The 17,098-nt window shown below is 38.2% G+C and overlaps 1 long non-coding RNA gene across 1 annotated transcript in view; it reads left to right on the forward strand.

Annotated features, from left to right (window-relative positions):
* The first annotated feature begins 234 nt into the window (after positions 1-234).
* The window catches only part of LOC140518281 (uncharacterized), a 105,671-nt gene continuing 88,807 nt past the window's right edge, over positions 235-17,098 (forward strand). The window contains exon 1 of the long non-coding RNA XR_011971893.1: positions 235-307. This is a non-coding gene — a long non-coding RNA (uncharacterized lncRNA). The remainder of the gene's footprint in view (positions 308-17,098) is intronic.

The following is a 17,098-nucleotide window of genomic DNA, read 5'->3' on the forward strand; positions in this document are numbered from 1 at the left end:
TACATATATATATATGTTGTGTGTATATGTATGTATGTGTATACACACACATCCTATCATCTTTTCCAGGAGTGACATAGGAATATAGTTTTTTTCTCATCTATGTTATTTGAAAGGAATGTGACAAATCCCTTAGCCTTTGGAGGCTTAGGTCTATGGGGCAAGGAAGCTAGCCTAGCTATAGCAGCAAGACACCCTGGGGGATAGAGTGAAGATGCATATGCCAAGCAAGTTAAACCACTTTGATCTCTGTCTCTCCTCAGATCCCAGTGGAGACGGCCTAGGATCCAGAATCCAAGAGTCCCAGGTAAAGCATCCCCTACTACCTCCCCAAACCTTGGCCTTGCTTCCAGCCCTGCCCCTACAGTCATCAATGAGGGGAGTAATATCCCTCATTTTAGCAAAAAAGAGAATAAGGCCTAGAGAAGATTAGGAGATTTGACCATTGGCAAACAGCTAGTAAATATTAGAGTTGAACTTAATCTTGCCCATTTTGGCTTCCCAGTTTAGTCTTTTCACCATACTGCATTTCGCTATGGGAAGGAATTACTGGAAGATCCAACATGTGACAAGGGATCTTATACCAATTGGCAAAAATGTTTGTGGAAATAACTACTCAACTGGTCCTAATGAGAAGATCTGGGGCTCTGATTCTTACTACTTGTACAATCTTCCTTGGCTTCCTCTCTTCTCATGGTTGTGATTATGTCATATGATAATCGTGTGATTATGATTTTGGACAAGATGATCTCAAGATGATCTAGGTCTGCAGCTTATGATACCATGATTTAGGGCCATTCTGGGCCTTGGTTTTTAATTTATAAATTTTAATTTATAAATAGAGATGATGATACTTGAATTCCTGAACTACTGTTATGGAGAAGACATTTTATACATTAGAACATTATATGTTTTATATATATATATAGCATATATACATATATGTATAGATTATATATACATGCATCATGTATAGATTATATATACATGATGTATGTATACAATGTATACACACACACATACATACACATTAGAACCCTATAAAATGTCTTCTTCCTCCTTCTTATTAGTGTGTTTTGGGTGGTGAGGTTGGAGGAGAATTTATGCTCCTTGGGTAGGGTTGCTGCTATGTAATACCAGCTATCTAAGCTCCTCAGGAAGATAAGAAGTTAATGGAACCCAAAGATTCAGAATTGTCTTTCTCCAGCAGTAAAGCCATGAGGATTTTGTACAGGTGAGAACAGGTAACCTGTGAGGGCATAATTGCAAAACCAGAAAATGTTCTTCTGTCAGTTCAGATTGGTGACTAATTAATGGGTCTAATGCCTACAGTTTGAGGTACAGGGTCCTTACACCAGAGACTCCGTTGAAAGCTGAGAACACTTTCCCTCCCTCATCTCATATCCCACCCTCTTCTCCATGATAGGGGTGGGGCAGTGGGACTGATTGGGAGGGGAAAGGGAAATTTCTTTAAGGAAATTTCAACCTGAAAAATAACTTTGTACTACACATCTTCACCCAGGGGCACATTTCTTATTGGTGACTAATAGCTTTTTCACAATCCACCTTTTATATTCATTTCTATAAAAGTACACACAACGCCAAGGTTCATTTAAAGGAGACCAATCAGCTTCAGAGGAACTAACATGTTGTGAATCTTTGAAGATTCATCTTCCAACCTCCTCCTCCCCTCTGTCCCCCGAAGAAAACAGCAACTCTTGGTCCAATCCACCCCCACGACCCATTCCATCCCAAAACAAAGGGGGAAAAAGAAATCCCAAAGACTTCCATACACACAGGGCTTAATGGCTTCATGGGTTCTTAAAGGGGAAAGATCAAAGACTCCAGACAATAAATACAGTCTTTGTTTCCAAGTGTCTCTAGCCACTCAACTATCAGCAGAGTGTAAGGGGGGTCACCCTGCTAATGGGCCAGCCTGCTCACTGTCTCCCAGTATTAGACTGTGAATTGGCTTTATATTAGGATTAGCCCTCTGCCCCTAGTGCTCTGTATAAGAGTTTTAGTTCAAACAGCTGATCTGAACATATTTCCAACAAATGCATTTCTCTTCATATTTGCCCTTTCCCCTACCCTTTTGGAAATGGCATCTTCCATTTCTCTGGTTAGGTTGGTAGGAGAGGGAGGACAATTGAATGTGACCAGGAAAAAACCTTTCTCCAAAGCAAAGTGACTGGAGGCCAACAGGGTGGTGATGGCAGGGAATAATCAATTATCCCTTGTCATACCTGCTACCTTTTCCCTGATCTGATCTTAAGATTCCACTCTTTTGTTTATTTTAATATGTTTATAATGTCTTAAATTTTTGAGTTAATAGAGAGATGTTGTGGTGTAGCAGAAAGACACTGGACTGGGGGTCAAGAAACCTATCTTCTACTCCTGACCCTACAACTAAGTAGTTCTATAATATTGGCAAACCATTTCTCCTGTCCCAGCCTCAGTGTTCCCATGTGTAAATGAGGGGGCTTTAATAGATAAACTCTAAAACCTCTCCAGCTCCAACATTCTGTGTTCTATAATTCTAAGGTCCTTTCCAGTTCTAAAATCTATATTCTGTGAGTAAAATGTCTTTCACGGTGTTAATATCCCGTGTTCTCTGATTCTAAGGTCTCTTAAGTCTGATTTTTCTATGTTCTATAAATACCTCTACATGTGTTGTTCTAAGGTTCTTCCAGCTCTGACATTCTTTGTTAATGTAATTCTAAAGTCCCATCTAGATTTAATGCTTTATGACTCCATACAAATGTAAGAGCGTCTATGGGATTATGTTATTTCTCAAATTTGTAGATGCTGGTCAGGAAAAGGAAGTGGGAGGTGACTGAGGTAGGGTCTAATAACTTTAAAACCTTCCCAGAAAGGAGATAAACAGTCTCTCAGGACTATGAGGAAATTTTTGTTAGCATCTTGCACTTTTAGTAAGTGACAGTTTTGCAAATTGCTAGTAAAGAACTTAAATGTCTAATTAAATCTCGAAGATGTACAAGAGTTTGAAGAAAGTGATTGATGCCCACAAAGGTACGGCTCCCTAATGGGGTCCTTCTGACAGCAATTTCGAAAGCCCATTTCACGGCTGATGTCTTGTTGTGATCCATGTTGTCATTTCTTCATTACTGATTAAAATTAAAAATCTGCTTGGCAAATCCATTGTAAAAATTTCCTTCATGAAAATCGACGGGTACAAATTATTTTGTCAATCGTCTGGCAATCAAAATGTGACTGGAGACTGTTTCATGCCGACATTTCTTTTTTTCTCTCTCATGCCAAAGACTTTTCACAACAAAGTTTTTAAAAGCGTAGGTGGCAGGCTTTGCAATACTTAAAAAATTAAGGACTCATCTATATTTTTAATGAAATGTTCTGTTTATGGTGAGTTTTTTCCCTCCCTTTTATAGTGAAAAGGAAGGTTTCTCGGTAGGAAAGTCGGTCTGCTCTACATAATTGTCTAATGCTGTGTAATGACAGGTAGATAATAGTAATAAAAGCCTTTATTAGAATAAAATCTGTTTTGAGAATGGAAGCGTAAACTGTCTTAGATCTGGAGGAAAAAAAATGAAATCTTAGTACTTTCATGCTGAGTGGAAAATATTTACATGCAACTCAATTGAGCTGATTTTAAACTTTATATTTGCATGTCATGTTAAAGATGGTTGGAGGAAAAGAGAAGGAAGGGTTTGCAGGCACTGTGGATAGGTTTCCTCTCCAGAACAATATATTGTGGAAATCCATTTAATATGGATAGAAGTGTGCGTGTATGTCACCAAAAATGTTTTTTGAATGAGTTATTCATGCCAGGCAGGCACTAAAAATCTTTCAATGAAAGAGTAATAAATTTGGGGTCAGAAGACCTGGATTTCAATCTCAGCTCTGTTCTTTATACACTCTGTTATGGGGGATCAGTCATTTCCTCTAGGCTTGAGATTCCTTATATATCTGTTTATCTATCTATCTATCTATCTATCTATCTATCTATCTATCTATCTATCTATCTATCTATTATTCTATCTGTCTGTCTGTCTGTCTGCCTGTCTGTCTGTCTGTCTGTCTATCTGTCTATCTACCTACCTACCTATCTATCCTTCCATCTATTCACCCATCCATCCATCTTCTATCCCCCTCTGTTCATCCTTTCTTCCATTCATCTATTATCTATCTTATATCTACTTATCTATCTATTTATCTATCTATCTATTCATTTATCTATATTCTATCTATTCATCAATCTATTTATTCTAGATTCTATTTTAAAAGATATCTCAATGTCCTTGCAACTCTGTTTGAATTGTACTTTATGATCACTGATACTAAAGGTTCTTTGGGAAAAGTACAGATCTCCCTGTGTTGGGCATACTACTAATAAATAATTAAGCTTCAAGAGGCCAAGAACCTTGGATTATTGATCTCAATCTCTTTTGGTGCCTAGCACAGTGATCTGTAGATTGTCATCTGGCAAAGGTGGTCAAGCTGTCACATGGCAAGATGAAGGAAATAGGGATGTTTAACATGGAGAAGAGAGCACCCAGGGGGTATGAGATAGCTTCCTTCAAGTATTTCAAAGATTGTAATGTGGAGAAGGGATTAGGTTTGCTCTCTTTTGACCCCAGAGGGCAGAATCCACAGCAGAGCAATGACTGGAAGTTGCACAGAGACTGGTTTAGGCTTAGTGTTAGATCAAACTTCCAACAAGCAGCCTGTCCAAAAAATGGAAGGGGCAACCTCTGATGGAGACTCTTTTGTATATGTTTGGATTAAATGGCTATTGAGTCTCTCCCAACTCTCAGATTCCTCAATTCTAAGATTCTGCAGAATGGAGTTAGTTTTGAGAGGCAAAAAAAGCACTGGATCTAAAGAAGATTTAATTTCAAATCCTTCTGCGAACACTTGCTGGGTAACCATAGGCCAGTGTCTTCTTTTCGGCAAGCCTCTCAGTGTTCTCATCTGTAAAATGGGGATTAGAATACATTTCTCACAGATGTGTGGTGAGGAACAAATGCAGTATGGACAACTCTTTGAAAACCTTAAAGTGCTACATAAATTTTAGCTGTTTTAAATATTTGTTGAATTTTAGCATAATAGTTCCTCCAAAGTCAAAACCACTTGGCTTCTTGAAGGTTTTACTGGAGGAACCTTATTTGACATACTTTTATACTTGTATATTATAAGTCTTTGAATGCAGACCTGACATATCTAGTATGTGAGGTCTGGTGCTCATTGTAGAAAGGCTGATGACACACTGAAATGTTGACCACCAACCATTCACAGGTATTCATGAAAACCTTACAGTGGCCCAGGAGGCTGTGATATCTATTCATGGAAACAGTGAGAAGCAGCATGATTCAGTAGAGTCAGGAAGACCTAGATTCGAATCCTGTGCCTCAACCACATGCTACTGCTTGATTATGGCCAATCACTTAATATCTTGAGTATTCTGAGTTTCCTCATCTATTAAATGAATGTGATGGACTCATTGCCCTCTAATTTCCCTTACACCCCTACATCGTCCATCCTATGAACTTCCACACCAAAAACAGGCAGATTCCTGCAGTACCAACATAATCTTTAGAGTCTGAAAGTGCTTTAGTTCACATACTCTTAATTTAATCTTTACAACAACAATGTAAGGGAGGCAAGAAAGAAGTTATTACTCCCATTTCACAGAGGAGGAAACTGAGGTACAGAGTAGATCATTCACTTCGGGACACTGCTATTAAGTGGCAGAGGGAAGATTGTAACCCTAGTCTTATTCAATTCAATCCAACAAGCATTTATTAAATGCATATAATGTTCTGGGAATCACAGTTTCCAGAATGTATACAGATGTGTAAATATGTTTGCCATTGCAGAAAAATATCTTAGCAAGTAGAGGTTCAGAGGAAGATGAAGATTCTGAAACTAGAAAGTGAGGAGGAAGGGCAAAGGGAACAAGCTGTATGCAAGTATGGAGACCCTGAAGGACGTAGAAAGAAGGTGGGATTGATTGGAGGTTTGTAAAAACTCCACCAAAAGGATTGGGCTAAATGTAATCAGAGCTTTGAAATTCACTCTCACTAGGCTCAGGATTCTGGGAGAAGGCTGTTCTTGTCTCTATTTCCTGGAATTATGTGGGCTATTGGAAGAAGGTGAGGAACACCTCTATTATTTGGAAAATGATAATAATAATAGCAACCAAACATTATCATCACTACCATTTTCATATATTTTGCTAACAACAAGCCGTGAGGTCAGAGTCAGAGTCAATAAACATTTATTAAGTGCCCACTCTGTGCCAGATGCTGTGCTGGCAATGAAAATAAAGGCATGAGTCCCTGTCCTCAAGGAGTTTGCACTGTGGTGGGGGGGTGGTGAAGCTGAAAAGGGAGAAGAGGGAGATTACTTAGGGCATGGTGGAGTAAGACAGGAGAGTCCCTGAGCTGATTTCATCTTGTAGAATGATGAGTTTCTGGAAATCTTTATACTTACATATAAGCCTCAAAATGCAGACCTGGCATATCTAGCTTGTGAGTCCTGGTGCTCAGTGTAGGAAGGGTGAGAACCCTCTGAAATGTTGACCACCAACTATTCACAGCTACTCTTGAAAACTCTACAGTGGTCCAGGAGGCTGTGATCAGAATTATCTTATTTGATAACTCATCATATACTCATCTAGGGGAGCTAGGTGGTGCCCAGTGGATAGAGCAGAAGTCAGGAGGATATGAGTTCAAATCTCACCTCAGACACTTGACACTCACTAGCTGTGTGATCTTGGGCAAGTCACTTAACCCCAATTACCTCATCCTGGGTCATCTCTAGTCATCCTGATGAATATCTGGTCACTGGATTCAGATGGCTCTGGAGGAGAAGTGAGGTTGGTGACCTGCACAGCCCTCCCTCACTCAAAACAAAGTCAAGTGCAACTCATGTCATCATTTCTCTGATGGCACAGTCTTCTTCGTCAATGAAGGACAAACACACACAGACACACACACACAGACACACACACACACAGACACACACACACCTATACTCATCTGATGAGAAAAGTAGCCAAATGAAAACTCAGCAGTTTCAGAGAGGTAGCTTGGGGGGAGTAGAAAGAATATTGGATTTGGAGTCAGGACCCTGAATTTTGAATCCTCGTTCTGACCCAACGATTGTCCTCATTTGACAGATGAGAGAGTGGAGCCTGAGAGAGGATAAGTGACTTGCCCATGATCCCATAACTAGTAAGGGGCATAAGGCCAGAACTGAAACCCAGGTCTTTTGGCTTCAAGTTCAGTGGTCTCTTTCCTTTACCACATTTGCCTTTCTCATCATCATAAGTCACGCCTATGAATGAAAATAACGGAAGGATTCTCTTAAAAATATCAGCTGGTAGGGAACTTAGAATTTACTCCCAAGGAATGGTTTATTCTGTTCTGGGTAGGAGGTGTTTGTTTATAATTTCCTTACTCCATTTTGATGCTCTTGCCTTCTAAATCTAAAAGTTTATATTGCTCATTGGAGAGGAAAAACAGGAGGCTATGTTTTTAAGTATGAGATTTAGGGTCATCTTTAATGAAAACCATGTAGATCTACAATATGCCTGGTGTCTTTTTATAGACTTGTCTGCATGTTAAATACATTGTACGAATCAGAGGATTAGGATGGAATTTATAAACAAGATAAAAAAAGGATGTATTTATAGATTTGCTTTCTTTCTATATCTCATTTGGGGCATTTCTATCTCTTCAGATGTAGCTGGCCTATAAAGGTGAACATTATAACATTAAAATAAATCCACATTTTTTTCTTCCTCTAAGAAGCAGAGGAAATTAGGCATTGGGGGAAAAGAATAACAACCATTTTAATGGTCAAAGGGAAAAAAATCCAACAACCCCATGATTAGGTTATTTTAAATTTTGGAATAGAGTTGATTTCATGTATATGATGATTTCCTGAGCCTGTATTTTGTGGATGTTTTTGTTAATACAAAAAACCCACAGCTGGAATGTTGTGTCTGTATTTCCTACACCCCCTAAATGGGAGGTCTGTGGCATTGATGGTTTGGGAAAGACTTTCCTTCCATGGGGACCTCAGGAAGGCATTTTGGAATGCCGGCTCCTCTGTCCCTCTGAGAGTTCTGTGATGTCTAAATGAGAGGCAGGGATAAGAATGGTTTTAGTCCATCTTCAAAGCCCAGGTGTGGGCATTTAAGTGGCAAACAGACAAGCATTGCTTTTGGAATGGAAAGGAGATTTAGAATTATGTAGCAATCATATGATAGAGCCAAGAGGGACTTAAGGATCGTAGTCTAAGAAATGGAAGGATTCCATACAGCCCAACCTGTACATTTCCTCTACAAAATACTTGACAAATGGCCATGCAACATCTCTTAAATTCTCCCAATGACAGAGAAACCATGACATCTTCAATGCAGCGCATTACACTTTTATAAAGCTCTTAGACCATTGCAGTCTAGTGGCTGCAGTGCCTGACTTGGAGTTGACCTGGGTTCAAATTTTACCTCAGGTACTTTCTAGCTCTGTGACTCTGGGAAAGTTATTTCCTCTCTCTGAGTAATCAGTTCTCCTCTTCTGTAAAATGGGGATAATAACAACATTTGGCTCCCAGGGTTGTTGTGAAGATCAAATGTGATAATATAGGTAGAATGCTTTTCAAACCCATGGAAAGACCCATGGAAATATGAGTTCTCACACAGTTCTATTTGTTAGGAAGTTTTTCCTTACATCAAGCCTAAATCTGCCTCCTTGTAACTGTTTTGGTCCTTTTCAGTCCTTCCCAACCATTGTACCTACTTTCACCTTCTTTGACTGAATGGTACAGGTTTAATCCCTCTTTCATATGACAGCCATCAACATATTGGAAGGTAGCTGTCTGGTTTTCTTTAAGCTTAAATGCTTCTTTCCTCAGTTTTAGCATCCCCAGTACCTTTAACCAATCTTTGCATGGCATGAACTAGTCCTTAGAAGCAGTTGTGTGGTACATTGGATAGAGGTTAGACCTGAAGTTAGGAAGACTTGCATTCAAATATGGCTTCAATTACTTGATGTTACCCTGCTGCTTAATCACTGTCTGTGTCAGTTTCCTTGATGGCAAAATGAGGATAATAACAGCACCTACCTTTCAGGGTTTTTGTGAGTATCAAATAAGATAATAACTGTAAAGAGTTTAGCATAGTGCCTGGAACATAGTAGGTACTCTACAAATGGTAGCTATGATGATGATGATGATGATGATGTTTGCCTCAGTTTCCTTATCTGTAAAATAGGGATAATAAAAGCATCTGCTTTCCAGGGTTGTTGTGAGGATCAAATGAGACAATATTTGTAAAGTGCTTGGAACAGTGCCTGACACATACTAAGTGTTATACAAATATTAGCTATTATTATAATGATATTTGCCTCAATTTCCTTGTCTGTAAAATCAGGATAATAATAGCACTTACCTACCAGACAGTGCCTGTCATATAGTAAATGATAAATAAATGTTACTTATTATTAGCTACATGTACATGTACATGCCCTTGCTTCTCTATGGCTTTCCTAAAATGTTAATGAAATGCTCCAGATGGGAGCCAATTAAGAGCTTCACCTTGACTGTCTGTCTAGACATTCTATGTGCATGCAGCCATTATTTTATCTGGGTTGCCATATCACACTGATGACTTGTACTGAGCTTACAGTGAAGTCAACTTGCATATATTAAGTGTGCTATGAGCTAAAACCTCCAAATCTTTTTCATAGAAATTAATGTTGAATAATGTCTTGTTCCTCTTGCTCTCATGAAGTTGACTTTTTGAATTCATTTTTCCTAGAATGTCAGATCTAGATGGGGTCATAAATTCAAAGGACATTGCAAGTCAGTATCTTATTTTATAGAGTGGGGAAACCTGAGGCCCAGAAAGATAAAGTAACTTGTCCAGAGTTACACAGCAAGAAAATGCCTTATCGGGATAACACAATGCTATCCTTCATAAATGAATAAATGATTTAGTCCCCCTCCCCTTGTACCTTCATTTGAACTGCATGTAAGCCCTTTCTGGCCATGATGGTTATTCTGTTATCTAGAAGTGTTGTTAATTTTGAGGCCTTTGTTATAGGATGGTCGAGGCAGAACTGTCTGAGGGACCGAGGGCAAATCACTTGTCTTTTCTGAACCTCAGTTTTCCTTTTGTCTGATGGAGGGAAGATAACTGAGCTTGAGGAAAATAGAAGGGATAGGGATAATGAAGAAAGAGAATAATTTTTTTCTCCAAAATGACTTATAGCTATTGCTGTATCTGTGTTGTACTGAGGCAGAGGAGGGAAAAATAACACAGTTTAATTTAATTCAAAGGACATTTAGTAAGCACCTTCTGTGCACCAAGGCACTATTAAACAAAAAGCATCTAAGCCCTGGCAGGGGACTATGAAATAACAAATAATCAGTAGCTGATAAAGGACACATGAACCTGCAGCAGCTTTATTAATACAGAGGAATTAAACTGCGTGGTAACAGAATAAACTGAGGATTCTGACATTAACGAGTAGACAGAGACAATTAAGATAATTCCAACAATTCTAATAGTGTTTGAGACTGCAACCTGCAAAAATGATTGTGTGATGCCCAAGTTGTTTGTAGAATGAAGTCCAATGTCTTTAGTTTGCCCTTTAATGTCCATAATAATACATCTCCAACTTACCTTTCCAACTTTGTTTTGGAAGAGCCCCTTCTATGAACCCCCTGTACATAGACCAGTTAACTACTCAACATCGTCTGACCATTTCTTGCATTCTTCTGACTTCTTTCACATCATTCCTTCTGCCCAGAATGGACTTTTTTTTCCCTCTCTCCCTTCCTCCTCTCTGATCATCTCTACCTGTTTCAGTATTATTCACACTTCAAAGATGAGATCTGGTGATACTTTGAGGGCATGGAGTTTATTCCAGTCTCCTTCCTAGCACATTGTTTGTACCTCTTTTAAGGATTTATCACAATTCTATTTGTTATTATGCTTACTTATGTGTATATCTTATCTCTATTTTGTCAGGCTTCTTAAGGCAATGTACTGTTTTATTCATTTCTGAATTTCCTTAGCGCCAAGCATAGAAACAGGCAGATGACAGTGGTTCAATTAAGGACTGTTGAATTGAATTAAATTTGTGTTGGGAGAATGTTGGAAAGGTAGGGAAGGGCTAGAATGAGGAATCTTCAATATCAGCTATATGTGCATATGTGTGTGTATGTGTGTGTATACATACACATATGTATATATAATACATATATATGTTTTACTTCATCCTATAACAATCAGAAATCACTGTGGTATAAAGAATTAGGTAGAGAATAAGGAGATCTGGGCTGTCACCCTGGGTTAACAACTAGCTTTCTATGTTATCATTTAGGCAAATCATTTTCTTTCTCTTGGACCCAGTTTCCTCTTCTGTAGCAAGGAAGGAGTGGACTAGGTGATCTCAAGGTTTCTTCTGGCTCTGCCAATACATATTTGAAGGTTCCTTCCAGCTCTGACATGATACGTTCAGTGATCCTAAGGTAACTTCCAGCTCTGACAGTCTACATTTGGATTCTAAGACCTCTTCCAGCTCTAGCAATCTAGGATTCTAAGATATTTATGTTCACAGAGCATGATGATACAGGCAGCTCTGTAAATAAGTGTAGTTCTGTAGTGCCTTCTTTACTAAGTTAGGTACAAGTTCTCAGAGGGAAGGACTTGCAGTTCTGTTTTTTAATTACCCCCTGCATCAGGAGCTGACATTCCCAACAGAGGAACCATACAGATCTTTGAAATGTTATCTTTGCCTTTTAAAAGTAAAAGCTGATACTTTCAGTGGGCGGCATTCCCACTATCAGACATTTGGTTGAATCGTAAAAATTACTTCCCACCCAGCTTAATACATTTTTTTTTTTTGACAGTATCGGGTGCGTTAGGAATGAAATTTCACCATTTTGTAGCCAGCTCTTCCATTTTAATGGCCAGACTATTTCGAACAGAAGGTATTGTGGGAATGTCTATGCAAATCAGTAGTGTCTTAGGGAAGCTGCCTGCTGAACACTGAAGCTGCATTTTGGAAGGAAGCAAAAGGGAGCTTGGATATTCATGCCATCTTCTTCCTGAAGGACCAGGTGCTAGGCCTCCGTTCTTGCTTCAGTTCTGCTACTAACTCACTCTGTGACTTTGGGCAAGTCATTTTCACATTCTGAGCCACAGTTGCTTCCTCTCTAACATGAAGGAGATGGGCTCAGTTGGAACCTACTTAGTATCTGCTTTTATAAACCTCACAAGGTTTGGATTGAGATTTCACATACTTTGAAATGGTTCGGCCATTTTAAGCCCTGTGCGTGGTTGCCTATATGAGGTAGACTCCAGCATTTAGCCCAATGTTTGGCACACAGTAGGCATTTAATAAATGTTTATTGACTGACTTCAGTTTTAGCATCATTTAATTTTGAGAGGCTTGTGTAACTTCTCATTTAGATTTGGGGACTGTTACAGGCAGGAAACTCAGCTCCAAAAAAGTGGGACCAGATGAAGAATTTTTTCTTGGCCACAGCAATACATGAAGACCCTCTACAGAGGCATGGAGTAGCTGTGATATGCATTGGCAGAGGGAATAACTACGCTGATGAAATGAAATTAAAATAGCTGACATTTAAATAGTACTTTAAGATTTATAAGATGCTTCCTACAAAACCTTCTGAGATAGTGATAGAGCAAAGATTATTATCCCCATTTTGCAGATGCAGAAATTAAGTGCAAACTTCTTTCCCAGTTCCCTTTTGAGATTCATAGTGTAAGGGTTATCATTTCTATTTTATAGTAGTGGACACCGAGACTCAAAGAGATCACTCATTTATTAACATTTCTATGTGCCAGACACTGTACTAAGCCCTGAGGTTGCAAATAAAGACCAAAAAATGAATGAGTCTCTGATTTCAAGGAGCTCACAGTTTAAAGGTAAACTTATTTACCCAGATTCACACAGCTATAAGGTGTCAAGGAAGGTCATGTGAATTCAAATCCAATACTCTCTTCCAGAACATTTTGTTGACAGAGATGGTTTCATTTTTGTTTTTACTTCTCCTGGTACAGACTCTTGGTACGTTGTATGTACTTAATAGATGATTGGAGGATTGAATTGAACATCAGTCAACAGTTTGTGTGAAAAATACGTGGTTTTAGTGAACTTTGATCTCAATGTACGTAAAAGTTGAGGCATGGCATCCCCCAAAGCTAATGTTATTTTTCAATACCTCAATATTTTCATGGATCCACAAACCTCATTGATACAGGTATTTTCTCAATCAATAGATACAGTGACACATTTCACACCTTCTGAGTTAATTCTTGTCTGGTTTCTCCAAATGTATCCACCCAACACGCTGGAGGCCTTCTTTGAGGGCCTTTAATATTTCATGAGTACCAATGCAGTATGCAGACTATCTGGAATCTCTCGCTCTCACTAAGTTCTCTCCTTCCAATCATACATATACTGAATATCTTTTATACCATTTCTTACATATAGATCATCCTTAGAAATGTTTAGTCAGCAAGCATTTCTTATATATATTACGTCACATAATTTACATATGAATATATCACATATATGTTGCCTTTTGGGCTATTGTAGACTAATTTCTTTGGAGATTGTGGAGCTCTAAGATTCACAGTCACACAAGACAATACCAATAGTATTTTATGAATTAGTATGTATTCTAGAGTTGGCCTTAGCTGCTATATCTGTCCACTTGGCAGGAAAATCAAGTGTTTGATGGCTGAAGCAATATCTGGACTTTTTGGGGAGAACATTTGGTTTAAAAATTTTTGTTTATTTTTTTATTTTGTTGGGAGACTACTTGAGAGTTTTAAAAATATTATCCAATTTCCCAAGTATGGTCCAATCCTTTCTATTCCTTTCATTTGATTCTAAGCTCAGCTCATCATCCACTTTTCTTTCTTACTGACATATTAACTCAGTGGACTCAAGCATATACCCCCTGGTAGGGACAATGGACATTTTTAATAATTTTTTCCCCATATGTATCGTTAGGCTGATTTCTTTAGAGTAATGAGGAACTTCCTTGAGAAGGTCTAGTGTTGTTCTCAGAAGAATCAATATTATAACAATGCTATCTGTAAACAATAACTTTCAGAGAATTTCACCATTTGTAGGGACCTCTCTTCCATTTGAACCCTGGGCAAGAGACCCATGGTTAATATCTTCGGGAAGCATATAACTCCTGTTTTATGTCTCACTTTATGTTAAGTATCAAATGATTAATTTGCAGAGCTCTCTCTGCAGTTGTATTTGTTAAACAATTTTGTACAATCTTAATAAAAGCTCAAGAGGAGGAGTGGATTTAAGACTGGATTTTGCTCTGAGTTAAAGGCTTTATTTGTAATCAACAAATAATAAATAATGCAATATCTTATGCTTTACACATCAGTCAATTGTGAGACTACAAAGATATAATCTGAGATTGAAACTTTTTTGTGAAAATCTAATTGTTCTCTTTGTGTGTGTGTACGTATGTCTATATATAGACACATATATGAGATACGTATATATACATATAGACACACACTTTTAATATATGTATACATACATATATTTATTAAGGATGTTCATTTTTGGTATATGTGTTTAATATTCTCATTAAGATTTTGTAAAGATGAAATTCACTTTATGGATCAGTAGATATTGATGTACTCTCAGTTGCCTCTTTGAAGACAGCAGTATCATCTATGATTTTTCCCCTTATTCTTTGAGTATTTTCCTTTCCCTGAGATATTTTGTAAAAGTGTCCTTCAGTGCTTTTAAGTTTGACTTTCTAGCACAGATTTACTTTTGGTGTGTTTGGTCTACTCTAACTGTTCTTTCGGCCTTTGTCTTTTTAATTAAATGTCCTTTCTAATTTAGAGACTAAAACACATTAGGGACTAAGATGTTATTGGTCAAATGTAGTGGTTCTACCATCACTGGTGGTTAGGGAAAAAAAAAAAAAAACTGGAAATGTGGATAAATCTGTACCATTTTCTGTTTATTTTTTAAAAATTTGTTTGTTTCATTTTTGGTCTTTCTGCATATTTCATCTATGAATGCACTTCAGATGATATGGCTTAGTTGGGTCTCATGCCAAAGTTTTTGTAGATTTGTTTTCATCTCCAATTCTTTTAAATGTTTTATGAGATGATTATGTTCTTACTCTAACATTCACATTTACCATCATCCCCTGTAGTGTTTTATGAATTAGTTTGTATTCTAAATCAGGGTTGTCTCTAACTCCTCGGTCTCTTTACTTGTCAGAAAAAACAGGATGGTTGAAGCAGTCTGGGGACTCTTTTCCCCTTCTTGTTGTGTCCACTCCTTTAAGCTCCAGGAAATGACAAAAGACAGGGTCAATATCTTTGTCTCTTTTATTTCCTATTTTCAGGATATTGTTGCCTTGTTTAACTCTGGGATACTGGGAATAAAGAGCAAAGACTCATTAAAATAGAGGAAAAGATAAATATGAGAATAAGTCCAATAGTATTTTAGTCTCTATTAACTGAGTCATAGACTATGGAACTTGGGAAACAATAATTTTTTTGTACACTATCCTGGTCAAATCACATATGGGGAGCAATTCAGCTCTGAAGTTTAGTATTTTCAGTTTTAAAATCCTTTCCTGTTATGACATTCTATGGTTCTATGATTCCTCGTTCTGCTCATGTAGAACTTAAATGCTTCAGAAAGGAGATTTCTTTTTCAAGAATCATTATTCTCATTGCTCTCCCTCCTGTCTCCTTGACTCTACCCCTCCACTCTATTCCCAGCCTACCCCCAATCCCCAGTCCTCTCTGTGCCCTAGTGGCCTGCAGCCTCTCTGAAGAGGAAAAGTCAAAACTCCAAGCTTGCCCTTAGAGCCGGAACACACCCTGTTTGTTTTTTGCAATTGTTAAACTGGCCACCCAGCCTGTGAGACAATGCAGACCTGCTGCTTGCTGTCCCCTGGCAAGCTCAGAGGCCCCAAATTAATACCTTATGGTTTCTAGCTGGGATATAACATAGAATAAAATGTTAGAGCAGGATGGGACCTAAGAATCATAGAATATAAAATGTCTGAGCTGGAAGTGACATTCAGATTGCAGAACTATAGACTATTTGAGCTGGAAGGAATCTTAGAATCACAGAACACAGAAAATTAGAGTTGGAAGTGACTTTAGAATTGCTGACTTCTAATAATATTAGCTAACATTTATATAGGATTGTAAGGTTTGCAAAGAGCTTTACAAGTATGATCTCACTTTATCCTGATAACAAGCCTGGGAAATAAGTGTTATTATCATACCCATTTTACAGTTTAGGAAACTCAGGCAAACAGAGGTTAGATAACTTTCCTAGGATTATACAGCTAATAAGTATCTGAGAAAAAAGTTGGGCTCTGGTTGTCCTAATACTAGGTCTAGTAATCTATCCACCCACTGCCCTGCCTTGCAGACCCACAGAATGCTACAGGTGGAAAGGGCCTTAGAGATCACCTGTTCTACCCCTCTTAGTTTAATAGGTGAGGAAACCTAGGTCCTAAATGGCCAAGTGATTTATCCAAGCCCACCGCATGCAGTGGATAGAGCACTTAGCTCTGAATTCAAAGGAACTGGGCTTAGATTCTACTTCTGAGACTTATCAGTGATTTGAAGCAATTCACTTAATCTCCTTAGGTCTCAGTTGCTTTATCTGCAAGTGAATGGTTGTATTGGAAGACCTCTGAGGTCCTTTCTAGCTCCATATCTATATAGTCACACATCTTACAATTCAGAAATTCTGGCTTTCAGCCTGGTGTTCTTTCTAAAACTTGTGACTTTCTCTATTCTTTCACTCAGTTCCCCAGTTGTAAGATGGATATTTTAAGTTGGGGGTGCAATCTCTGTCCATGGAGCATAGAAAAACTCAATGAATTCAATTAAACGAACACTTTTAATTGTCTCCCAAGTGCCAAGTGCCGAGTGTTCCACTACAGGAAGTCTAAAGAAGAATAAGAAATTGTCTCTGCCCTCTGAGAGGAGCTTAGAATCTCATTTGGGTAGAGGGAAAAAATAAAGTTCATCAATACTAGATTTAAATAA

The sequence above is a fragment of the Notamacropus eugenii genome, chromosome 1 (genome assembly GCF_028372415.1).
Source record: "Notamacropus eugenii isolate mMacEug1 chromosome 1, mMacEug1.pri_v2, whole genome shotgun sequence".
In the NCBI taxonomy this organism is placed as follows: domain Eukaryota; kingdom Metazoa; phylum Chordata; class Mammalia; order Diprotodontia; family Macropodidae; genus Notamacropus; species Notamacropus eugenii.